The 23,810-nt window shown below is 40.7% G+C and overlaps 1 pseudogene; it reads left to right on the forward strand.

Moving 5' to 3' along the window:
- The first annotated feature begins 341 nt into the window (after window positions 1–341).
- LOC115417252 (E3 ubiquitin-protein ligase RBBP6-like) lies at window positions 342–21,221 on the forward strand (annotated as a pseudogene).
- The last annotated feature ends 2,589 nt before the right edge of the window (window positions 21,222–23,810 follow it).

Raw genomic sequence — 23,810 nt, forward strand, 5'->3', positions numbered from 1 at the left:
AGAGACTAAATTAATACATTTAGATTTTAAAGTCTATGCCTATTTTAGAGACATCCGAAGATGACCGGCTAAACAAGATGAACTGTACTGAACCGAAACCTTGCAAACCGTACAAAGATCACATTCCGACATGATTGCTCAAATGTGTGACTTATTTACGCTCCATTTCACATACAGTAATTTTAAAATGTAGATTTGCACTTTACGTCTGGGACAAGCTGTATATTTTCAGTATTTCACCTTTCGTTTTTCACATTATAGAAGTGACAGCGGAAATCGGCTCTCAAAACGTACACCGACGTTAATCCTCTTGTCTTGTTGTGCACTCTTTGAAAGAACCGTAGACACTTCCAGTTCCGTCCTGCGCCATTTTGATGAAACAGCGAGGACAAGGGGAGAAGCGGTTCACACCGAAATGGATTTTATGGATATAAACTGAAGAAACAACTGGATGCACTTATTTCAATCATACACAGTGGGAAATAAGCACGGACCGAAGAGGAACCATTTCGACCTTTCTGCTTGACTGGTGGAATTTCTACATTTTTCGTCAACTAATTTGGGCAACGTTGTTAGCTTAGCATCTTAAAGCAGTTAGCTTTTGTTAGGCCAGTTGTGTTTCATAATACTGTGATGAGTGGCTAGTAGATAACGCTAGCTAATCTCGAAGGATAGCATGTTAGCTTTAGAATTAGTTAATAAATTAAACAAACATCCATACGGTTTAATGTGATTTTATGACAGCAGTAGGTTTAACGTGGTTTGGACTGCGATAACGTGGTAATTGTGGACTGGCTGGCGCAGTTTTGAGGACTTGTATCTTTAACGTTTGCCTTGACTTGAGCAATCAGAACTGAATCTAAAGGCATACCGTTGTAAGGACTGCGGCTGTGGAAACCCCCGGCCTGCTGCTTGCTACGCCAGCGTCTTGCAGCACGCCGGCCCGGGCTTTCCGCCAAGGACATCTCAGCACGGACTCGGCCCCATTTACATCCATGTACTAGGTTTAACTTCTGTGCCGTGGACTTTTTCGGATTTGGTGCCATCCTGATGTGTTTTATTGGACTTTAAAGAACTGTTGAGCGCCGCTCAATGGCGCTCTGGCCTCTAACCTCGATATTTTTCTTTGGCATTAATAATAAGGACTCTCGTCATCTGCGCTGAATCCCTTCCCATTTTAGCCCTTGCTCTGTCCACAGTGTTTCTTCGAATATAAAGAAGGTTTACTTATTAAAGTCACCAGATTTAGCCTCCTGTGTTCAGTGTTCACGCTGTTTGTTTTGTTATCATACCAGGCCTGTGTTTTTCCTTGTTCTTACTTGACTAAGTGCTTAGACCTGTAAAAATGTCGTGTGTTCACTATAAGTTTTCTTCCAAACTGGACTACAATACAGTCACTTTCGATGGGCTCCATATCACTCTCAGCGAGCTTAAAAGCAGATTATGTCCGGGAGCGTCTCAAGGCCACAGACTGCGACCTGCAGATCACTAATGCGCAGACTCGGGAAGGTAAGGCATCAGCTGATACGTTAGTCACTCCAACAAATATAGACTGATGTTCAGAGATCTAAAAGGGCTTGTGTTAGAAATTGTCCTGTTATTATCCTGTAGTTATTTTCCTAAAGGGAATTCATTTCAGTTGTACCGAACCGTTTCGGTAATAATACATGCACACACCAAGTTTAGACCGATGCAGTCTTGTGTAAGGCTACATTTACACGTAAGAAACTCTGCCAACCTACTGGTTATTACAGTATTAATTTCTCTAAATATTCAATTTAGGTGTGTTGGTGAGAAGGTAGATTTATTTTTTTATTTTTATTTTGACTGGACAAATGTGTTTGGAATATTTCCCCTGAAAGTGTGTACAAACCCATGGCAATGTAAACTACAAATAATAAAATGTACATACATCTGTAGCATCCTGTGCATATTCTTACTCTTATTATCGGCATGGGAAGTAGTATTTATTTTGGGTTTGGTGTGTCAGATTACTTAAATTTCACCTGACAATTCTTTATGGTGCACATATTTTAATAAACATCACAATTCATGTTGCAATGTTGTGCGATGAAATTTGTGTCTGTTTCACAATTTTGTAATTTTTCCATTCCAGCAACAACATAATATAATTCACTTTTGATGTTTGGTTGATAAATATTTGTCATTTTTCTGTTGGTTATATTGATAGTTCAGTATGCCTATCCAGAATTAATAAATATCCTGTATTGCAGATCATTGTAGGTTTACTTTCACTCTTACACTCTTTTGCCATGATCCAGATAAAACACCACTACTCATTCTTTGTTTTCATTGTGTAATTATAATGCTTATAAAGTGTCTTCTTTGAATATGTTACAGAATACACAGATGATGAAGCCCACATCCCAAAACATTCATCCGTGATCGTTCGCCGCACTCCAATTGGTGGAGTGAAACCCGCTGGCAGGACGTTCATTGTGTAAGTATTTTTCTTTAATTTATTGTAGTTTGTGTCGCTGACACTGAGGTTTATACAACCCAGTTTATATAACCCAGAGCCAATGTAAGATCTGCGGCAAACAGAACTTGAGTTCTTTTTTAAACTGATCTATGTGGATGGTTTGTTGGCTAGCTTGACAACTCATGATTCCTTTCTTGTGTTTTGTTTTTGCAGAGAGCGTTCTGACACAGCTGTGGTGGGATCTTCTAGACCCGTATGTAAACCAAACCCCAAATCAACACACTCTCCTCCTTCTCTCACCTCTCTCTCTCTCCCCCTCGTTCTGGCTTTAGTCACCTTTTCTTGAGAACATTCTGTCAACAATGATCAAGTTGTGTGTATCTTCTGTTCACTGTGCGTTTGACTACATTTGTGTTGAGATCTCAATCTCTATATGTTATTTGATGTCATTTTTGGGAGGGGTTTCTTGAGTCACCACAATTAAATTAGTTTGTTGTTTCTCTCAAACACCCTGGATTCATGTGTTAAATAAGCAAAGTGATCTTTTACATTGTGGTGTGAGATTTTATGGGTAAGAGAAACAACAGACTAGCAAAGCAGCTATTGTTTTTCAATGCTCTGAACTGACCAAATGTTGAATGTTGCCACAATATTATGAATTGAGACACATTTAAACTGTTCTGAATGTATTTCATATTGAAATGGTGTTGTAGCCTGCATCAGGTCAGGCAAATGTATTTTTATGGGGTTTGTAAAAGGAAAAAAAAATGGTTTTGTATATTGATAATTCACTGTCTTTTATTTTCTGTGAAAATATTTTATTTTTATGTGGCTTAATAACCCAATGGAGTAAAGTGTGGCTGGGGCTGACTGTAATTAATTTTAAATACAATTACTAGACTAAAGATGTGTGAGTGGAACAGACTTGCTGTTGATTTTTATTTTTAAAGGCTTACCCTGCTAATATTCTCAAGTCTGTTGTTCAGTAACTTTTACCATTGTCAATTTTTTTGTCCTGTAAGATTTCATCTTGAAGATGTTCTATTCTGCATTGAATATGGACTGCACATAACTCGTACACCTTAAACACTCACAGATTTCCTCCTGCCAAGTTATGGATTAATGATGAATTAATGAATTAATTCTGTTTTTAAAAAGTGTAGCTCTAAGTGTTTATTAAAACTGTGGTTTGGGGATCGGTCACACCATAGTTTTTGACAAGTGAGATGCTGTGACCTGGCCATTGAGGGAAAATGTTGTGACATGATCAGAGTTCTTTAACACGCATTAAGTAAAGTAAACATCTTGTCAACCTGTGGAGGCCTTCCATGGTTGCTGCAGTGAGAAGTACACTGGTGTAGTGTGTCCTGTAAGCTGCAGAACCTGTCAATAAAGTTCAGTGGTTCAGTGTCAGAACCGCTTGCATCAGATCCCTGTGTGTTCCCTCTGCAGCTTTTCTGCAATACCCAGTATTTCCTCTGAGCTCTGCAAATCATGTTGGAGGACCCACCCTGCTTTATGTCTGTATAATTAGAAATAAATGACAGGAGTTAGGCAGAGCAGTTTTTGTTAGTGTTTGAAAATGACCTTTTATTTGCATAGTTCTCAGGCTTCATTTACTCCTGACTTGCATTAGAAACACATCCCTTTAACTTGCTGTCACCCGTAACACTGTAGTGTTGTAGAAGCTTTTCTTCTTCATTGGGCTTTTAAAAACATTTTTTGTCTATGTACTTTATTGGTTTTATAAATTCAACACTTGACAGTGCTTGTTTTTTTTTTTTTTTTCCATTGAATCCATTTGGCACCGGTCCTTAAAACCAGCTCATTAGTTAACAGCTGGCATCTTACATCTAGTTTTAATGAGAATTTCTAACAGTCTAGACAAAGTCTTTTGACAACTTGGTGCAGAGTTTGAATTGCTGTGGCATGGTGAAGGAAAATTGCACTCTAAAATAAAATGTCAAGTGTTCCGATGAGAGTAGAGTTCTCGTTACCAAAGCAGGGACAGCTTTAGGATACCTGTCAAGGAATATGCTCATAGAGTACATTTGAGATATGCTGATGAAGCCTAAAGAGGAAGGAAGGTTTAAGCAGACATAAAACGTACTTGCATATTTGGAAGAATAGTTGAAGATGGACATTTTTTTATTATTTCATAAAACAAAAATAATGTAATGTTAAAAAAGAAGAACCTGGCAACTTCAGCACAAATGTTGCATTCACTGAGGCACAATTTGAGGAATATGTAGGGGAGAGTACACCTTTAACATTCATGTGATCTCTGTAAAAATCAGGTTCGCACATTCTGGCAGTTTATTAATTTCTCTACTCCATTTGTACCTTCCATATAAAGAGTTCTAAAAGTACTGAACCTTAAACAAGGATGTAACAGCCATTAATTTAGTCGATATGTCACAAATTCAACTAAACTGAGTAAAGGTAGAATCATCACCTACAATGTTGTCTAATCATGTCTCGATCTGAATGCTTGCATTCATATTCTTGTGCTGCTTTTTTGCTTAAACAATCCAGCAAAGGGTTTAATATTAGTGTTAGAAGTTCAATGGAGACTCTTAAGTGACTGGACACAGAGATGTGGGGGGACTGTCTGGGCTCTGATCTTCCACTGTGTCTCTTAGATGTCATGTTAACATCTGTAATATCTGTACTCTGATTCTCCTGCAGACCGATTCCTCTCCTTCTTTGTCACTCGCCCAACTCACTAAGGTACTGTTTGCATATGCAGAGGTTCCACTTAAAGTTATGTCATGTATTTGTAGTTCAACCAGAAATGCTAATTTATGCACTTATTTTAAGATACTTCTTTTTTTGTTTTTTGTCACTGTTGTGGTTTTAGACTGCTAACCTGGTTGACGCAAATGCATCAGAAGAGGACAAGATTAAAGCCATGATGTCTCAGTCCAACCATGAATATGACCCGATACAGTTAGTGTTACACTTTCATGCACGCACACACACATACACACGCACATTACTGTGGAATACTGAAATACCTGAGTAACCCCTCGTAGCACTGCATGTAATGTATGGGTCAGGTGAACAGTGACACGGTTACATGTTTTGTGCTCAATGGGCTCTAACTTTGTACATATAACCTATATTTCAGTAGGTATTTGTAAGTATTTAGTCATAGTAAGGATGATGATTTCATAAGATAAAAGTTTTGGCCAAAAATATTTTAAAATGTGCTCTGTAACATGGTTATATCAAAATGTCACTGATTTCGACAAGGTTTACGCCAAAGTGCTTAACATGCGGTTCCCACAGGAAATTCACTTAAATTTGCTTATGATGTGTTAAAAAAAAACATATTAAGCTACACTGATGTCAAAATTTAGGAAAATATATCGGAAACTTTTGGACTTTTTGAGACAGATTTAAAATAACACAGTTTCAGTGGGCATAGTGACAGAGTTTCAATTCTTGATCCTATTATGATATAAGGACCAGTGTGTCTAGAAAACAAATCAAATATTTTTAATACAAGCATTTATTATACATCGCAGTAATAAGCTAACAAATGAGTGCATTCAGAATAGGATAAGAGACACTTAGATTTTTCTTATAGATGTGCGCGTTCCTTTGACCTGACCAGTATATTATGGTATTTTATTACTTGTTGGTTAAATAAAGCACAATACCAGAGCACTGACTATTGTTATTTGTATATATGTGCATTTTTGACGTACACTTTGTTCTTGTGTTTTCCCAATCACACAGATTTAGTGATGTAAATAATAATTGTGAGATAATTGTGCAAACTGTTGTCTTTGCTTGTCTTCCTAGTTACTCCAAGAAGGCGCTCGGGCCTCCACCTGCTCACTACACCTGCTATCGTTGTGGAAAAGCTGGTCACTACATTCGTCAGTGTCCCATGCTAATGGTACTTAAAACCACTGGAGTTGATCTGTAACTTGTGCTAAGTGACTTAAAAAAAGTGTAAAAACCACCATTTTTCCTCTTTTGCTGACTGCTATTTTTATTTTGATTTACTTAGGTCCAGGATAAGAGTGTGGATGTCCCCAAGCCAGTAAGGATTAGTAAGGGTATTCCTCAGAGTTTCATGGTGAAGGCAGAACCAGGCACCAAAGGAGCCATGTTAACCAGCACTGGAGAATACGCTATACCTGCTATAGATGCGTAAGTGTCGACAAATGGCCACACAGATCCACTGTATACTAAAACCAACCATACCCACGGTAGATTGTTTTTGTGCATCTATAAGAGTGCTTCTTGTAAAAAATGTATTCATACAGGGAAGCTTATGCACAAGGAAAGAAGGAGCGACCTCCATTTGTTCCACATGACCAGTCGTCTTCTGAAGACGAGACAGACCCGATCCCCGATGAACTCTTGTGTCCCATTTGCAATGACCTGATGACTGACGCTGTGGTTATACCCTGCTGTGGAAACAGTTACTGTGATGACTGTAAGTTGACAAATCCTATTTATACTAGTATTTTAAAGCTAAATTTGACATTGAAGTCAAAAATTACATGCATAGTCAAAACTAGTATTGTAGGAAGAGGATGAGAAGAGAATTTTAATCTTCTTGACCTGAGATCAGCCTGCATATATCACTGATGAAGAGCTTTACTGATTGGAGGTGTGTGTTTTGTTGGCAGGTATCCGGACTGCTCTGTTGGACTCAGAAGAGCACATCTGTTATACGTGTAAACAGATTGATGTTTCTCCTGATAACCTGATTGCCAATAAGTTTCTTCGACAGGTAAACACCAAATAACACCCATTAACTTTGTTAACTTGTGCATATTCAGTTTTTGTCTTACTCTGAAAGGCAGTATACTTAATAAAATGGTTTACATGGATAATGAAAATTAATATACATGAATTTTCCGGTTCATGTGCAGCTATGTGTATGCTGTGTAAGAATATACATTTTCATCGGTGAGGACATTTGATGTATTGAAAGAGGGAGGTTTTAGGTGTGTTTCCCCCAACTAGAAAAATGTTCTTTTTTTTTTGGGAGGGGGGTGAAAGACAGGATCTTTATCTTTACTGATATCGATGATAGAACCTAAAGCAAAACCCCCAAATGAAATGCATTGTCTGAATGCATATACACATCCAAGGAATTCTCTCATAACCCTAATATCAGCCTACGGACCATGACACTTCATCTTATACTAAAGCATTCTATAAAAGAGCTAATTCAAAACATCCTAATGGAATCTGTGTTTTACAAGACACCTAAAAAAAGATTTCATTTTAATCCCGGAAAAAATAGGTCCACTTGAAATGTTTTTTCCCCCATCTTCAGGCTGTGAACAACTTTAAGAATGAGACTGGATACACCAAACATGCCCGGAAACAGCTTCCAGCTGCAGCCCCACCCCCCCTCGGCCTCAGCTGGTCAGGCCTCTTCATTCCAGGCAGCAGGATCCTCTGCTGCCCAGCTCTTCTCAGCCTCCGCCTACCAGTGTGCCCACCACCACGGCCCCACAGACCCACAGCCCACCCTCTGCACCTGCTGCTACCACTGCTGCTCCTACTCCACCTCATACTGCTGCTGCTGCCACCGTTGAAGAACAAGTTGCCTCACCAGATCCTGAGCCTGTTCCAGACCACGGTTCGCCTATGCACTCCACCAGCCAGGGAGAACCACCCCCACCTGGGTCAGTGGATGATACATTATGATGAATCCATCAAATCATACCAGACTTTGGTTTATTACAAACTGGAACGCAGTACTGGTGTTAATATGTTTCTGTGTGTGTTTGTATTAGTGAGACAGACCCAGAGCCAACTGTGGTACCAGACTCATCTGGAACCTCTGAAAGTGGATCACAGGTGAGTCTGTACTGTGAGCATTTGTGTCTCTACTGAATGAATGAACATGGCAGTCTAATCTAACTAATCCTGCTTTCACATGCTATGGAAATTATGGTAAATATTAGTTACAGACTCAAGTTACACATGAACGCCCCCTCACAACATATTTTCCTCCAGAAAACTGGGAAAAAAATTTGATACGCAAGCTGCTTAGATTAAAATCACCTCTGAACTTTCCAACATGGTGGAGAACAACAAGGGATTTATGGAGAATGATAATGCAATTTATTAATGTACTGCTGCTGTTTGCCGATTTTGCACATTTATAGTGTATACAATTTGCTGTAGCAGATGAATTAACACATTCAAAACTTTTATCCAAGTAGCACGCCACGATAAATTGTCAGCCATTTTTCATTTTGCTACAACAACAAAAGCACTTGAACACAATGTACTTGTAATGTCGAATTCACTAGTGGAAAGGTTTATCCTTCCGATAGCATGTGAAGGCAGCACTGGGGCGGCCATAATGTTGTGTCCGTGGGCAAAACACTGGACCCTCCTTGCCTCCAGTGCTGCTACACCGTAGGCGCGAATTGGTAGCCACGCTTCTGTCAGTCTGCCCCAGGGCAGCTGTGGATATATGGAGTTTACCACCACCAGAGTATGAATGTGTGAGTGAATGAATCCACTGTACATGCTTTGAGTATGCATTCATTGAAAAGCACTATTAAATCTAATCCATTATTTTGACTATGCTACTACACTTTAGGAAAAGATTTTTTTTTTTCTATCAGCACTGATTATTTTTGAAATGAGTAAATGCAGCAGCTTCAGCTCACACTTGAGGCTTTATGAGCATCCTGATGGATTAAAGATTAAGGCCATAGGGTTCTTAAGTTCATGTCCATATCGCTCAGCCTTTCTTCTGTTGACTTAACAAGCATAAATACAAGAATTACATTGGCAGCAGAATCTACTTAATGCCATTAATTCTGTGACATTTATGCTATAAAAGGTAGATGAATCCTAAAGTTAATGTAAATCTCTAATTGTCTATTTTTTTTGGGGGGGGGGGTTATTGGTCAAAATGTCAGTGCTCACTCAGCCAGTGTATCACAGTGTGCTGCATGGCATCTCTTGTTATAAATCTTTTAGAAGTAATAATACTTATGTAACATGGGTAAGGGCAGGTTCAATGAAGTCTGACTCAACAGCAGTGTATTTAGGGCTCAGCTGAGTCCTGTTGACCTTTTTGTAAGAAAACTCTAATATGAAGCATTGGACTAAGATAGGAAGTGAGAAAAACCTATAGCCATTTGCAAATGCCTGCAACTAGTTGTAGGACTCCAGTTTCCCTCACACCTTTGTACTTCTTTGCCAGTATGTATTTGCAAAATCTAAGAATTCAGAATGAAAATGCCTTCTATTTAATTTGCTGAAGTCTGCAGAACCACTGCTGTATAAATCTTGAAGTGGTAGAAAGTTCATCCTTAAATACCAGGTTATACAGTAGTAAATGCATTGTTTAATTCAGGTCAGATCTCAGGTTGTTCCAGATTTTTACAGTGTAAAGGGTTATTTCTGTCTGACTGGTGCAGCACTCAGTCTGTACATATATACGCTGTAACTTGTTCTGGAAATCACTATATCTCCCTCGCTGTGGTTTCTCCCACAGGCCCACCATTTAACTGTTATTCGCCACCCGCCACCTCCAAGGCCACCCCATCCGTCAGGTAAGTGGTAGAGTTGGGGCTATTTAAGCAGATTACGAGAGCTTGAAGGAGAGGTGTTTGATGACTAACCAAGTGTCTCTGCTCCCACAGGTCAGCAGTCACGACCACATCAGTCTCATAGAGGGGGAAATAGACCGTGGGAAAGGCAAGTCATGTCTGTAACGGCCCCATCTTTTTAAAACTTATGTTGTGAGAAATTGTACTCACCATCTGCTGCTTTGTCTTTTCATGCACCAGGTCTTACAGAAGCAGAGATCACCCCTCCACACACCTCCAGACTGCTCCACCTCCCGCACCTACTCCTTGTCTACTCAGCCCCAGCAATGTATCCACCCCCACCCCAGCCCTACCCTCTCCATACACCACTGGACCTGGTCTAGTTCCCCTCCTGCCATCAGCTACCAGCCTCAGCCTGTCTATGCACCTGGACCACCAGGGATCAATCCTCCCTGGGTTCCTCCTGGCTCCCAGCCTCCCTTTGTTGCCCTTCCCCCCTCAATCTCACAGCCCCCCCTTTCTAAGGAAGACTTCTATAGGCAACGACACCATCGACAGGACAAGTGAGTAATTTCTTTTTCTTTCATGATCTTGAAAAGACGCATAGTATTCATGTTGTAATATTTGAAGATCCCTCTCACTGGAGAAGAATTTTCTAGTCATCTTCAATTGCCCAGTTAAAACTCAGTCATTACTCTTCAAATCCAGCAACTAGGCTACACTTGGTCGACTACTGGGGGGTAGTTCTAATGAAAATACATGTTTTTTTTCCCTGTTCTCTATTATGAGGTTCAGTTACTTTGTCCTAGAACTGTTAGATTAACTGACATCTCCTTCACCTTCATTTTAAATTTGGAATCATTAAATGTGCAAGTATAGTAATTCATAAAAGTTTATATGCTGCAGAGAAACTTTCTCTCTTCAGTAGAGTATATGAGAAAACCCTTGGTGTCAAATTCTGCACAGTGGAAGCCCAAGACGACACTGACTGAACAATGGAAACTTCTAATTTTTGTGTGGGGGGCTATATCTAGGGTTGGAATGTTTGAGTATTTTAAAGTTGTTCAATGAAAGTTTAAAAACTTTGTTTGCATTCACAGAGTTACATCCAAACTCGATGAGTTCACTAAAGACTTCCATAAAGAGCTTATGAAGTACAGAAATGCACCAAAAAGACGAAGACCATCTTATTCCAGGTAAGTGCACTAATGAGGAACCTCCAATGAATTTTAATTTTCGCAAATTACATCTGCATAATCCTTAAAGCCATTTATTCCATTTGAATATATTTTGCTTCTGTTTCTAGGTCCCGGTCTTACAGTCGCTCTCCACTCAGCCGTTCTCCTTACTCGCGGTCTAGAACCAGATCAAGATCCAGGTCTTACTCTTTTTCCCCCAGTCGGTCCCGCTCTCGTTCACGTTCCCATGGCCGCTCTTATACCCGTTCCACTTATTCCCGACGCAATGGACGCAGTTATGGACGCTCTCGTTCAAGGTCCCGCTCTCGTTCAAGGTCTTATGGGTTCCGGCGTTCAGGGTCGCCACGGACCCCTCCCTCCTACCGGGGAGTAGGCTGGGAGGGAACAGAGGCTGGAGGACCGTACAGGTCGCGATCTCGTTCACCAGGTGGCTACAGGAGCCGCAGCCCGGGTGGACGAAAGCCCCCACCACGGGATCTGGTACCATACGAGCTGAAGGGTCCTAGTCCTGGAAGCCACTGGGACAGAGATAGCTATCGACAGTGGGAGAAGGAGTACAGAGACTGGTATAACAAGTATTACAAAGACTATGACAACCAGCATGCATCACTGCATCACAGAGGTCATGGCAGCAGAGACAGAGAGAGACCGAATGTCCCCGTTACACAGAGATTACTCTCCACAGGGAAGAGGACGAAGGGGGAGGGAAGAGAAAGCTGGTCCACCTCATCATTCTCAGTCTTCTTCCTCATCAGGAACTAAGATGAACACTAAAGTACTCAAGACTAAGAAAGTAAAGAAGAAGAAGACCGGAGAAGAAGCAGAGGCATCCCAGCAGTCGATGGACAGAGGTGATGCTACACCAGTCAGAGATGAGCCAATGGACGAAATTCCCCCCATCACAAAAACCTCCCCGTTGTCCTCAAAGCCTTCCACTGGCGTAGCAACCACAAAAGCTCCAGCGTCCAAAAGCCCTGCTGCACCAGCTAAAGCCCCAACCAAGTCTACATCCAAGACTCAGATTGACAAGACCAAGAAGGAGAAAGGGCAGAAGGTGAAGGTTAAAGTGAAACCAGAAGGTACCAAAGTCAAAAGCGACAAGGTGAAGAAGAAAACCGGGGAAGCGGTGACCAAGAAGAAAGACTCCACCCTTTCCTCCTCTTCCTCATCTGCTGTCTCTAAACCATCAAAGACCAACAAAGACAAAGCAGAAGATGCTCCTAACTCTGCAGCGCTCAAAAAGGACAAGCCTAAAACCTCCACAGTCAAGCCTTCCCTGCCTAAGACCCCTCCTCTGTCTTCCCAAAACCTGCCTCTACCCCACCCTCCCCTTCACGACGGACACCGACCCAGCCATGCATGCGAGGAAGGCGAGATCTCCCCCAGGGCGGCGGGTGATTCCCTCTCCCATCATCTGCATGGACTCGCTTATCCACCGACCACCGTCACCGGTGGACAGGAGACGGATGGGAGAGGAGAGCCGCTCTCTACTCGGACCTCCACCCGGAAAGCTGAGGAGAATAGATGGACCGGGGGGCGACATGCTGCCGCACTCACACATGTCTCATCCCCCCCTTCAGAGACTCGCACCTCTTCAGATAGGCATGGACTCCTCCTATAAGGGAGCCGTGACATGGGCACTGATCGGGCAGCAATCAGACCTCTCATGGACCTACAGGTGAGTCCACAGACAAGTAGATTCCTCTGTATTAAGTCATACTAGTCAGATTTGTATTGTCATGCCTACGTTTGTTTCAAACCATTTTGGACATGTATATATAATATTTAAACGTGATCATACACACACGAATCTTTCATATTGACCTTTAATGCTGCCTTCATGTGCTATTGGGGAATGATCCTTTCCATCAGTGAATTTGACATTAACAAATGCATTGTTTAAGAGCGAAGACACACCAACCCAACTGCCAACTGTCACCAGAAAAGGTATCCCAATGATCAGTTGGCTCCCTCTCCCCGACATGCTCAAAAAAGTGTGAAGAAACACTGAATTGACTACTGACTTGAGCATACGTTCTGCACTTGTGCGAGACGTAAAATCGGAAATGACGGAACATTTTGATGACAGTGAGCTTTGTGCTTGGTCTAGAGTCATTGTTGTCAGCAGAGAGTGTTGCGTAGTAAAGAAGGGTTGTTATGTACTTGTTGAACAGATGGTTAGTTATAAGAAGTTACTAGTGTTGTCAGCTTTTGGGCTTCTTGTGGAAGAAGATGTCGCAGGCAAAAACTAAGGAGAAATTGCATTATGCTAACAATGCTAACTGTTCACTTCATGGAGTGAAGTCCATAGGCAACACTGACTGGCACTCATTCAGGTACGATTTGAGCAGTTAATGGCGTGAAGACTAATAATGTGAAGTACCTTGGCATAGCTGTATTCACATGTAAACTTTAGGGGTGTAACGGTACACATTTTATCAAATGGTACACCCCTCATAGTTTGGTATGAGCATATACAAGGTACGGCTCATGTCAGTTTGAAATGACATTTCCGGACAACTCTCATTTATGTTAGAGCTTTGCAAGATGACTGACTTATGGAATTCTACTATCATTGGTTGGAGCGGATGCGGTGGAGCCTGGCTGAGTGACATGAAGTGCGGTCCTTCTACTTCTAACACCTCTCAATATTAAGATTAGTATCCACATCAGTAAAACCTCCTCTTTCGTTGCCATGTTTATATTGACCTTCTTCTTCTCAAAAACCGTTGCTCTTCTTTGTGGTATTCAGCCAGTATGGTAATTTAGAGCAGCACCCTCTGGTGGATTGATTGAGAAACACTCATTCCAACCTACATGACGCATGACATTAGAAACGGACGTATTTACATATGAAAAGCGAACAAAAACAATCCTTAAGGGTCCATCAGCTCACAGTTATGCTTCGGTGCAAGCTGGGCTCCAGCTGGCCTCTTTGTCGAACCATACCGTACTGCAAACCGTGACTCAAGAATCGCAATACGTACTGACTGTTGATGACCTGTACCGGTGGCATCCCTAGTAAACTTCTTGGCTCATTGATTCACTAGTCAAGGGCTATCCTTCTACCAATCAGAATGGTCCGACTGAATGACTTGGTAGTGGCCGATTACACATGTTGAATAGGCTGAAAAGAATAACGGCGGCATTAATGACAGCCGAACATACCAAACGGACTCATGTTACCGACTTCACCAGACTGCCCGACGTGTCCGACCGCCGAAAATTGGGCTGGCGTGTCTTCACCTTAAGTGCTTTTGTTGTCGTAGCGAAATGAAAAAGGGCTGACACAATTTATTGTGACCTCCTACTTGGGTAAAACAGTTTTGGATGAATTAATTCATCTGCTACAGCATTTTTTTATTTTTATTTTTTGCAAATTGAGTATACCGTAAATGTGCACAATCATGGAGGTTATGTTAATTTTTATTTACTTAATGTTTAATGGCCTTTTTTATGTTTTTTTTATTCATGTGACACCATTAGTCAAACTTGTAGGCGGACAATGCTTACCTGTTGTTGCTGTCAAGCTGTTGTTCAACCATATTAATGAAACTTGCTCTTTCAAAGTAAAAGCACTTCATACGCACCCTGTAACTCGCATATCCATATTCTTCCACCAAAGGTACAGGTGCAACAATATTGCCCTTAATCAGTCGGAACCACCTCAGGGATCACATCAAGAGGATTCTGAAAGTCATCTTGCGACCCCCACTTTGGGAACCCCTGCCTTAGAGAAATGCTCTGAGTAACTGTATTCAGTCATGCATTGTATATGTTAGGTTTTTATTGTGAAGGTTAATAATTGGAAATGATGGATCTGTAATGCACAGAGAGATGAACAGCAACAAGTGACATACTGTGTTTAATTAATCCGGTAACTGTTTGTTCTTGTATGTATGTGAAACAACTGCAGAGTGTTCTTTTAATCTCCTTAATCCCCCTGTAATGTTTTGTATATGCTTTTTCCCACTGATCCAGTGTAAGCCACTGAGGAGGATCAAGCTGAACAGAGACATGGGGGGGGAGACGAGGCAGCAATGAGATCCCTCCTCAGACCGAGTGTCCTCAGGTCCAGAGAAGGACAATGACCTCTTCAGACCGACCGGCTCCTACTGGACTTTCAGAAGGAGACAGGCCGAGCAGTACCACGGAAGGAGCTGGGAAGACGGAGCGATCGGCATCCACCGAGAAAGGAGTCTCCAGAGAGAGAAGTGCTGGAGACAGACCATCATTCTCAGACAGAGACAGGGAAGCAGACAGAAGTTTTGGATCAGAAAGAGAAAGGGACCGAGGTTTAGGATCCGATCAGAGAAGAGACCGAGGTCAGGGGTCCGACAGAGGAAGAGACCGAGTTTCTGCTCCAAGTAATCAGAAGGGAGCAGACAGAGACACTGACGACAGGGTGGAGAAGTCGGTTAAGAGTGAACAGAAGAGCTCCAGTGGAGGACGCAGATCTGTGTCTCTGGATAAAATGACCATCGGAGAGAGGTCTGTCTTCACCAAGAGACAGACTGACCATCAGGAAAAACCAAGTGGATCTTCTAAGGACAGGGGAGAAGGGTCTGAAAGAGCGACTAAATCTGACAGGTACCGCGTTGTCAGACATCATTAACCATGCGCAGAGTCTGGGAATAAGTGCAACTGAATTGAGCTTTTGTTTTTGGTCGATGTAGGAAAAGCATAAATTGCACATTTCAGATAAGTACTTCTCTGCTGTCACTCAAATTCCAGCACCAGCAGTTCTCTGTTCGTGAGTTATATAAACTGTGGCAGCAAAGATCATTATGAGGTGAAAGAATTGAAGAGAGGCAAATAGATTCACAACCTTCCTCAGCCAATACGAGGGCTCATCTTCAGCCCAGAACTGTAGTCCTGTAGGTCTGGATATGCATGACTACTGTTTCAGATCGGCTAATCCAATTTGAGAAGGTGGAAGTGACATAGAATGATGCAGTACATCTAAATGTGTTCATGGTTTAATGTCTATAACTGAAACGTGATCTGAACTCCATCCAGGCCCAAACTCCATTCAAGTTTTATGTCCGTTTTGACTTAACAGTGTCAAAAAAGCAGGACACACAACCCTTACAGGTTAAAGTGGAACAACTGAACACTTTTTTGTGCTGACAGAGAAGCTAAAATATACTTATTAATTAATGCTAACAACCTATGATGTAATGTTCCCTTTGAAATCTTGCAAATGGGCAGATCATGGACACTTGCGCCCATAGAAGTACTGCTTATTACCACTTCTGTTTGTTGATATTGCACAAGTGTTTTTTAGTGTTAAAGTAAAATGTCAGGGAAACCTTATAAGTCATCCACGATACTGCAAGATAGTATTGGCATAATCGCTAAACCTTTAGCAGTTAAAGCTAAAGACAGTCTGAGCTGGTAGTTTTAACCTGTAAAACCACAGACGTTAATATATGTAATTATTTCCTGTATTTCCCAGGAGTGTGTCCAAGGACAGAACAGAAAGAATGATCCCCTCTGGAGGGAAGCCAGCTGCTGCTCACAGAGAAGGTAATTTGAGTCTCCTGTATGTCTGCATGCTGCCTTGAACACATGATGGCTCTTATTTTGTCAAGCGACACCTAATTGAGCATTTTATTAAAGTTGGTTTTTTTTTTTTTCCTACTTTGCCTCCGTCTCCTGCTTGGCACAGGAGTGAAACAAGGTGAAGAGTCTACAGTAAGAAGCAAACCTAGAATCAGCCGAAAGGCCCTGACAAGCCACAACAGGGAGCTCCAGCAGGTAGGCTTTGTTTTGTTTCATTTATTATTTTATTTGACAGGGACTGTGCAGAGAGTTAAGGTGTAAATGAGCAAGAGTTAGTCAACAGTGCTAATTACCTCCGCCAAGTAGGTTATGTTTTTGTCAGCGTTGGTTTGTCTGTCTGTCTGTGTGCAAGATAACTGAAAAAAGTTCTGACTGACTGATCTCTCTAAGTGCTTTTCTAGTTTACATCTGTTGTCTCTGGCAACATCAAAAGTCACAAATTATCAAAATCATATACAGTTGGAATAGGGATGCAAATGATCAGTTAATCGATTAATCATTATTGGGTGACTTTATCGATCGCTTAACGATTAATTGATAAGCATCAATTTTCCCAAGATCCTGAAATTCTTTTTCGATCAGGTCTATAAGAGTAAAAGCTAAATATTGTTTATATACTTCATGAAAAAAAGCATGTCATATTCCTTAATGACTGATTTATTGAACCACTGGACTACAGTACAGGCAATGACATTTATGGAGTAGAACTAAATACATTCTGCAGAGAATTCAATAAAATACAGGGATCTGAAGAGGGGCAGTTTAGAAGAAATGGGCATTTCTGACTTTGCATCACAGACATGATGGAGCTTGATTTCAGCGCAAATACTGCCGTCGAGCAAATTCTTATCGGCAATAATTGATTGTCGATTAAACTGTTTACATCCTTAGTTGGAAACTACAATTAAATATAATACTATGTAATAGGTGCCAATCCATACTATAGATAATAATCCTAGTATAAAATAAAAATACACTACAGCAGTAAGGTAGCAGGAGGATTGTGTTTGGTTATTTATGAGCCACAGTTTCAATAAAAGAAGTAGGCATTTATTTCTCTGTAGGGGACTTGTAATAAATACTTTTTTTTGGCTACTGTTATTGAACTACTTGTCTAAAAGTTCTGACATTTCATTCTTCACTTCATTTTTTTAAAATGATGCTTTCCTCTCACATGAAGATGGAAAATTTCACCTAACATGACCAGTGTTTCAGATAGTCAAAGAAAAAACATTTACATTTTATAAATAAATGCATCGGATGCAATAACACATACCACTGTCAAAATACTGGGCACTCTACTGCCCAAGAAACTCTAATAAAGTTTCTACTTTCTTTCCAATTTTTAAAAAAAATTATTTATTTATTTTTTGCATTTTATTATAAACACAACTTCTCCAAGAATTAGAAACTTATTTGACCATCCATCTGGCACTGAATAGTAGTTTCGGATGTTTTTTTTTTTTTTTTTTTGTGCTGTGATTACATACTACAAACTGACAGCATCAAGTATGGTAGATAATGCAGCAATTTAACAGAAAATAACAGAATGAATAAGTGAATGGAAATGGTTGAAGTTGGAGTAATTTCAAAGAAAAATTGGCTTGTGCAAAAAAAGCTCAAAGTTTAGCCATTTGAAGCATTAATGCGTGTCATTTTGTTGCGTTCTTGTTCTTTCCTGTACTTTTGGGTCCATACTATGAAGGGGTCATGTTTTAACCATCTAAATATAATAAACTCAGCAGTGGCTGTCATAAATTGCAGCTAATACATTTTCATTTCTGCCCTCAAAGCTTGCTTGACGGACACAGAGGGGGACTACGTGTGTTTTATTAGGTTTTAGTAGGTTTACAGTATGTGCAGGTCTTTGTGGGCCACCTAAACCAAAACAGTGTAAAATCGTTGCCCTATTTTGGATGTCTGTGGATCTTTTAAAGTCTTCAATTAATGAATTCATTAATTTTGAACGCATTAAGCTTGAACAACAAAAATAAATCTTTGAACCAACTTAACCTTGGTAGTAACTATCAAATACTGATAAATGTACTGGATTTGAACCCTTTTAAATCTCAGCTTTAAAAAGAAAAACTCTACCACTTGTATAACACAAAATCCTTTTTTTACAAATTAAAAACACCAAAGACTTGAACCAGTAGTGTTTTAAGACACCCCCCCCCCCCTCCCCCGAAAGAACAGTTTAGAAGAATGGTTTTTATATGTGTCATGTACTGAATTCCTTTTGCATCAATGTTGCTCATATCAGGAGGGCAGTACAGCAACAATTCAGTGAAGACAATGATTGAGTTGTGTTTTTCAAGAAGTCTGACCTGGATTTCTTCTTTAACTCTAACTTGTTTTAAGGTGTGGGAAGAAATGTTAAATATCTTTTAAATAAGGTGCAGATAAAGAAAGGTCATGTTTGTTAATGACATAAAACCTTTCGTCTTTTTCCTCATCAGCAGGTCGGCCCAAGAGGCAAAGCGGGACTCTGATAAAGACAGAGGAGTGCTTCATCGACAACCGTGGATCAGCCGCCATCGAGCCCCGCCCAACAGCCGAGGCGGAGCCCCAGCCAGAGTCCAGCCCAAGAGGAGCCCCTCCATCCAGCCCCCCCTCGCTCCAAGTGGGAACGAGAAGATGACGAGGAGGGGCAGGAGAACGGACTGAGCGTGCCCAGGGAGCCGTCGCCGCCGCCACCGCCGTCGGTGCCTTACAGGAGCCGAGGAGGAAGAGGACCAGGTCCCGTCTGAAGCACATAAACCGGTTAAGAGTGCGAACGGGAGGCAGCGAGGGAGGAGAGAAGAGGAGGAGGAGGAGGGAGGGAGGCGAAGAAAATGAGAGTGCAGCGGGAGGAGGGGAAAGGCTCAGGGCTGCACATGGAAAACTCAGACAAGTCACCAAAGTAAAGTAGTGAGAGAAGAAGGGAAGGAAGGAAGAGAAGAAGTAAGAGGAACGAAGGAGGGAGAGGAGTTCAGAGGCCCGGGGACGAGAGGAGGCCCGGGGCCCGGAGCCCAGGAGGCAGGCGCCTGTGCTCAGACCTGGGCCGCGAGACCGACGAGGCCGCGTTCGTCCCAGACTACAGCGAAGGCGAGGGCTCGGAGCCGGAGAGAGGAGGAGGAGCAGGAGGAGAAGCAGGAGGAAAGGGCAGCCCCAACCCGTCACTGAGCCAGGCCTCGCACAGCCCGACAGCCAGCAACCACAGCAGCTCGGCCACCACCACCACAGACAAGAAGAAGAAGAAACACAAGAAACATAAGAAACAGAAGAGACATAAGAAGCACAAGAAGCACAGCAGCCAAGACAAAGAGGGAGGAGAGCACAAGGAGCACAAACGCAAACACAAGGACAAGAAACACAAAAAGAACAAAGACACAGAGGGAGACGAGAAGGCGGAAGAAGGAGCTCCGTGATGAAACGCTGTAAACCTCCGGGCTCAAACCATACCATTCTCTGTAATTAGGAGTTAACTATTTCTGTAGAGGTGACGGCTGGTGCCACTTAAAGGGAACAGACAACAGGTCTGCGACTGTCCCTGACTTTGGAGACGTTTGTAGAGGCTGTTACTTATCAAGCTCCAAGGTACGTCTGCAGCTTTATGACCGCTGCTGATGCTTGGTATGACTCTCCTCGCCGTGACTTTGACTTAAAATAAAAACCCTTGAGGAGCGTTTTGTGCTGCACTTTGGTGATCAGCCTGAACAGAGAGGACTTGATAATAACTGATCAGACAGCAGTGATGAGAGGAAACGATAGGAATAACAAACACTGTTCTCAGGGATGTGATTGCTTCTTTGTAGAAGAGGAATGGCTGTTTTTTTTTTTTTTTTTTTGTCTGCCTCTGATTCATTTGTAAATAGGGATTAACTGTTCCTCCACGTTATTATTTTGCCTCATTTTGTTTTTGCTCACATCCCTGTGTGGTTTTCAAGGTTTAAGAACTGGATAGCCTTCATTTCTGAAGGGCCATTGTTAGCTCTTGTTTAAAAGATCCTTGTAAACAGTTTTGCATGTTTTAGCACATAAGTACAGATGAAGTATCTCATCCTGGCCTGCTACTGAAAACTGATATTCAGCTCAGTTTAGTCAAATAATGAGTCCAACCTGAGGGGAAAAAATATCTGTGAAAGCTTAATGTGAATGCAAAATGCAAAGCCATGTTCAAGTTATTAAAATCATGTAACATTTGGACTAATATGAAAACTTAGCTCCAGTGTTAGCCATTAATGTGCTGAAACATGTAAACACTGCCAGTGTCATCCTCTAAGTTAAACACACCTTTATGCATTCACGCTACACTGGATTGTAATAACGAGGATGTGTTTATGAATTAAGGTGAATCAGTTTGCATGTTTGTGTTCCAAAGGGTCAGTGGGTGTCGATCACACTGTGTGAGTGAGTGACTGTTAGTGTGAAAGTGACTAAATGAATTGTTCCCTTTTTTTTAATTAAAATGTTTTGACCTCAGAAAGCTGTTTGTTCCTCTGTTGGCAGATGGAGGCGATGTACAGTGTCATGCTTAATTTAACTCCAAATAAGATGTTTAAGAACAACATATGGTGTTTACACCACAGTTTAAAGGAGATAGGTAAAGAGTTGAAGATAAAAAAAAAACAAAACCTCAAATGAATGCACTGAGCGTCCTAATATTTGGCAAGTATCACATTCACACTTTAGATTTTTAACTGTAGATTATTTTCAGTTCAACCTGATTAAATACATCAGGTTTGTCAGTTGTGTTCCTTACATTCACCAATATTTAGATTCTTTAGATGTTAGTTATGCTTCCAGCTGTGAACTGAATTAAAACCACTGGGCTGTCAGTTGTGTGTTAATCAATTTCCTCTGCTCACTTTGTTCCTCTGAGCTTCCTGTGTGGAAACAGGTCAATTACTCTGCATAAAACGTGTTAATTACACTGATGGCTCAAGGGGTATTAATAGAATGCGAGCAACTTCAAAATATTTCACCAAAAAATGATGCAAAGAATTCATGTAAACATTAAAACTAGACCAGTAATAAGAGTAACATGAAGTCAAACTAAACTAAATCTAAACAACTGCTCAAAGGGAATGTTTCAGTTTAACTTAAAAGATCACATCGGGACGTTTCACATGTGATAGGTACTTTGTTCCAGTGACTTGGAGCATAAAAGCTAAAGCCGCTTAGGACAGTATTTATGGAGACCTGAGCCAGGCGGCCTGTTCCAGACCACCTGAGGCTCTAACCAGTTTATAGTTCACAAGTATGTCTGAAAGATAACCCAGCGCTGACTGTAGAAAACCTTAAAATGAGCGATTAAATTTAAACAGCAGCTCTAAATCTTGCTGGAAGTGCAGTGAACAGGCTGCTTTGTCAGATTTTATGTCCTGGAGGAGTCAGTTAAAAATAATTATAGTACGTCCGCATTAAAGTTGAACCCTCCTCCTGTTTTTAATGATAAAGGCTTTTAACAAATTAGCTCAATAAACTGATATTTACTTAAAATGACACTAAAGTAAAATTAGCTTCTATATATTAGCATTAGGGTCATACTTCTTTGAAATAAGCTTAAAAATAATTGAACTGATCCAAAGATGGAAAATGCTCAAATTTATAAAAACACTTTTCAACAGTGACTGAAGTACTCTGATCCTTTCCTGCAGTAAAAGTACTCTGAGTACTGTTTTCAGCTTTGTGTCAGTATACTCTACCTTTAACTCAATCCATAATGGAAATATTCTCTCACACTCAAACACTCCAAATCCACATAATGGTCTTCGCAAATTTGAGCAGTAACTATTTAGACTTTTCATTATTGATTGATCTGTTGATAAGATTTTCGATTAATCCAGTTTTTTTGTCTATAAAGTCCAAGATGACGTCCTTAAATGTCTTTTTTGGTCCAGATGTCAAACAAATGGCCCGGGGACTAAAATCGGCCCTCAAAAGGGTTCAATCTGGACCCCAGGATGAATTTGCAAAGATTACATAAAAGACATTGACAATCAAATTGCACTGATCACAAAGATAAATTGTATATTTTTCATTTCCAGACACTTGTCACTAAATGTTTTGTGTATTTGCAGATCCACTGTGAGCTGTAACTTGTCATGCACATGTGAAAATGGGTGCTTCTATGAAACTGAAGATGTAGACGAATATTATGAAACAAGTTTGGAAGCACTTGGGTCTATTTAAAAAATAGTTTTTGCTGAGATAACAGAGAAACTATTTTTCAGATAAAACAATTTTTATATAAATTTTTTAAATACCAAAATCCGCATGTAACACGGTGAAAAGGACACGAAAATTACACGCTACTATTTTTTTCCAAAATCTTTTATTCTCTCACAGGTGCATTTTGGGAATTGAATGAATATGTAAGGCAGAGTGTGTCACAAAAATGGCCGCTGTTGCAAAATCACCCACGATTTATTTGTTTAAACGAGCAGGTTCCGCATTTAACGCCAGTGGACACGATGGGTTACACACAAAACCTGGAATGAGACTAAGATTCATGTTTTATTTGTAGCGGTATATAAGACCATTTCAAGCCATGTTTTTCAGATCAAATGCACTGACACCTAGGTAGCTTTTCCTGTCCCAATTTTGGTCCCAATATTTTATTAAAAAATTCATTAATTTTGGGATGGCTCAGAGTAAGAGTATAATTTTTTTTTTTTGCATTTATCTGAGGTCATCATTAGGTACATCCTGGGGGAAATATGTCTCAGTTTGTCTTTTTAAATAATAAGCTGAGGCATAATATGGTTAAAATTGCAATTATTTTTCTTCAGAAATTTCAGGTTGTTCATGGAAGTTCAGCTTATTCACATTTTTTGTTTAAGGACAGTTTGTAAATGTAATACTTTTTTTTACTAAACCAAAAGGAAAAATTTTGAAGTTGTCATTTCTAAGTTATTATAGTATTATTTTACCTGTTAGTACCACTGGAGGTCAAATTAAGTATATGTGGCCCCTGAACAAAAATGACTGACACCTCTGCCCTGTTTTCTGTCACATGTTAGAATCTGGAGTAAAAACACAGTTTGATGTTTATTTCTTCAATAACAA

Source organism: Sphaeramia orbicularis, chromosome 1 (genome assembly GCF_902148855.1).
Source record: "Sphaeramia orbicularis chromosome 1, fSphaOr1.1, whole genome shotgun sequence".
In the NCBI taxonomy this organism is placed as follows: Eukaryota; Metazoa; Chordata; class Actinopteri; order Kurtiformes; family Apogonidae; genus Sphaeramia; species Sphaeramia orbicularis.